Genomic DNA, 3,998 nt, shown 5'->3' on the forward strand with positions numbered 1-3,998 from the left:
GGAAATTTCTCACATATAACATTATCCACATATAAGTGCTTTTTTATTTTCTCTCAAGGTTTCATTTCTGTGTCTATTTTCTCAATAACAAATAGTGAGAATAGGAAAGGGATGACTGATTTTTTCTACAGTACCATTTCTTGAATTCTACCAGGGCATATTATCCAGTTATGTTTGATAATACATGCTAATAGAATACTTGCATAAATATGCTGCATTCTACAGTGTTAGTTTTTAAATCATATATCAAAGTTGTTTATCAGGAATTAATATTTTCCAGAGAGGAACAAAAAGAGCATAAGGAAAGCCTTTCAAAATAAAAATCAAATCTTTTTCTTCAAGTTTTGAATGCCTTCCATTTTAAAATGCCCATGACAAGGAATAATATACATCATTGTATTTACATATTTATAAAGATTGATAAGTATTTAATTTCAGGTGGCTACAAACTGCTCTGAATCATGAAAAATAGGAATAACATCACAGAATTTATTCTCTTAGGACTTTCGCAGAAAAAGGAAATTGAAATTCTCTGTTTTTTACAGTTCTTACTTTGCGGCAATTCTGATCAGAAACCTATTTTTCATGATTTCTATTGCCTCCAGTCAACTTATGAAGCAGCCCATGTATTTCTTTCTGAGGCACCTCTCCCTCGCAGACCTTTGTTAAACCTCCAGTGTGACCCCCAAGTTGATCGCTGACTTGCTGGCTGCAGTGCTGGTAGCATTGCTTGTTACCATGGCTGCATGACACAGCTCTTCACCATGCACTTCTTTGCGGGGATCGAGGTCTTCATCCTCACGGGGACGGCCTATGATTGCCATGTGGCCATCTGCAAGCCTCTGTGCTGCACTCTGATCATGACCAGACAGAAGTGCATTGCCATGATCGCTGCTTCCTGCACTGGGGGCTTCCTGCATTCCTTCGGTCAGTTTCTCCTGGCCATCTTTTTACACTACTGTGGCCCCAACAAAATAGATCATTACTTCTGCGATGTGTATCCTTTGCTGAAACTGGCCTGCACTGACACCACCAGAATCGGTCTCCTTGTCATTGCCAATTCGGGCCTCATGGGCCTGGTGACTTTTGTGGTCTTGTTGATATCCTATGCTATGATCTTATACACTGTCAGGTCCTACTCTGTAGAGAATCGCTGCAAAGTTCTCCACCTGCAGTTCCCACATCACTGTGGTAGTCCTCTTGTTCGCTCCTTTATTCTTCATTTAACGTTAGCCCACCAACTACTTAACCAGAAGACAAAGTGTTTGCTCTTTTTTATACTATCATTCCTCCCATGCTCAATCCTCTAACCTACATGCTGAGAAACTTGGTGATGAAGAATGTCATAAAGAAACTCTGGTGCCATATCGCAGTAAGAAAGGAAATGAACTAAAAGATACCTCTGATTTTCACCACTGAACTTGTTGAATATACGAATTTTTTACACTGAAGACTTTTAAATGTATAACGTTTGCCTTATATGCTTTTTTGTTTCATTTTAACAATATATAGATTTAAGTATGAGCAAAAACTTACAACTCCCTGGATTTATCCAGATTCTCTGCTGTGCTCTTTTCTAGTTTTCTTGTTTTCTTATTTATATCTCCTCTTTCCCTCTGATGTTTTGGCTGTGTAATCAATTTAGATATTTAGCAGTAGACTATCAAAGGCATCATGTAATACAAATCAGCACTGAGAACCCATAGAACCCATTCTTGTATGTGACTTTATTCAATAAAGCCAATTCCGGGTAGCAATGATTTAGAAGATAATTCCAACATTTTACTTGCATCATTTAAAGAATATTCTAAAAGACCAAATTTTGGACCCGCAACTATATTTCTTAAAAATATAGCTTTCTATTCTGATAATTGTGTAGCCAGTGGCAATCTGGAGCTTCTCATATGTCCAACACAGGTACTGTTACCTAAGCCCCACATCAATCTCTTTTCTTTTGTTCAAAGGAACTGTCTCTCCCAACTCTGTCTGTGTAAATGTGGACTGCAACTCTGGCTAATTCTAGCACCTGATAGTGTATATTTGTTATGGGCATGTGTTCTGGACTCAGAATTGCTTACTATGAGGACTGGGACATATGCTTAACAAACCATCCATCAAGTGATAATAATAGCCCAGCACATAGTCTTGTGAGGATATGGGCAGGACTGAAACACTGCTTGGTCACACAGTAAGTGCTCAATACGTATGAACTATTTTATTGCCCAGTCTCCTGTTATGTATCAGAAATGTAATCATTCTGATAATAACTTTCCTTTGGAGCAGTGAGGGTGTGAGAATGGGGCTCATATTAATGTCATGCTCCTATTACTAGGCTTCCCTGGTGGCTCAGACAGTAAAGAATCCACCTGCAATGTGGGGGATCTGGGTTCAATCCCTGGGTTGAGAAGATCCCTTGGAGGAGCTCATGACAATCTGTTCCAGTATTCTTGCCTGGAGAATCACCATGGAGAGAGGTACCTGGCAGGCTACAGTCCAGGGGGTCACAAAGAGTAGGACATGACTGAGTGACTAAGCACAGCACAGTGTGCAATGGGCACCTATTACTGGTGAAATTATTTTTTTCTTAGAGTGGGCAAGTGGAGAATATCATTTAAAATCAATGGTCACATCTTTGGCATTGTTCAAGTTAATAGCCATTTTTCCAGTAGGAATTGAAAGTCATCCTGGAACACCTTTGCCCAATGTCAGAAATGACTAGAAGCAAGATCAGGCCACTAGATAACTGATTAGGAATGGGCAAAATCTCAAAAGTCTTTTAAAAAAACTTCGTGGATATGATGTACTTGCATGAGAATTTGTTTTCAAGTTGTAGAGAGTGCCAGGTTAGATAAAAATGGGTGTCAATGTTGAAGCTTCTTAAAGTGGGTTCATAATATAAAAAAGAAAAATAGCATAGTTCTATGACTCAGTTGAAATGCCCAACAAATAAACGTAAAATATTATGTGCTAGAAATTTTATAGGAAGATCCTAACATATTTGCTTGTTGTTGTTTTAAATCTAGCTCTTGACAGCTCTCTGAAAACTCCCTGGATAGGGCATGCACAGTATACACATCAGAGAACATAACAGAGCAGGAAAGTGAAATATTACTTTCTGGTGTGAAATAAGCAGGGTCTTTAATAAGAAGACCAGCCAACCCTCAAAGTTTCTCTCTGCTTCAGAAGCCCTATCCTCCAACCAACCAGACTTGTATTATTGAAAAATAAAACTTCAAAAATTAACACAAATGTTTCTGCTTTATTTTTCTTCTTGGAATAAAAGTTGTGAATGTGGATTATTAAAATACTTGGAGTCTGCAGCAACATGGATGGACCAATAAATTACGTTAGCAAGTAAAGTAAGTCAGATAGAGAAAAACAAATATATGCAACCACTTACATGTGGTTTCTAAAAAAAAAAAAAAAATTACAAAGATGGACTTATTTACAAAACAGAAAAAGACCCACACACACAGAAAACAAACTTATGGTTACCAAAAGGAAAAGGGGAGGGGAGGGATAAATTTGGGAGTTTGGGATTAACAGATACAGACTGCCAAATATTAAATAGATAAACAACAATGGTCTATTGTATAGCTCAGGGAACTATACTCAATATCTTGTAATAACCTATAATGAAAAGTAATCTGAGGTGGAAAATATACATACATATGAACACACATATATATGAACTGAATCACATGACTATATACCCAAAACCAATACAACATGGTAAATAAACTATAGTTTAATAAGATAAGCAAGCCAACACTTCATTGTCAATATCAATCATTAACCAAGGAATTATGATTTAACTCCTTCACTTTTGCACTGTGATCTCCTCCCTTCTCAGCTTCTCAAGAGCATCAGTCATATTTCTCTCTTCAGTTGAATCATTAATAGCACATATAATATCAAGAAAGAACAGTGAGATTCTTTTTAATTTAGTGAGTGATCGTACTAGTTCTTGCATTCAGGTTATTATCTCCCTTTAATTA

The 3,998-nt window shown here is 37.2% G+C and overlaps 1 pseudogene; it reads left to right on the forward strand.

The window, feature by feature from the left end:
• The first annotated feature begins 315 nt into the window (after positions 1-315).
• On the forward strand, positions 316-2,373 carry LOC102403305 (annotated as a pseudogene).
• The last annotated feature ends 1,625 nt before the right edge of the window (positions 2,374-3,998 follow it).

The sequence above is a fragment of the Bubalus bubalis genome, chromosome 5 (genome assembly GCF_019923935.1).
Source record: "Bubalus bubalis isolate 160015118507 breed Murrah chromosome 5, NDDB_SH_1, whole genome shotgun sequence".
Lineage (NCBI taxonomy): Eukaryota > Metazoa > Chordata > Mammalia > Artiodactyla > Bovidae > Bubalus > Bubalus bubalis.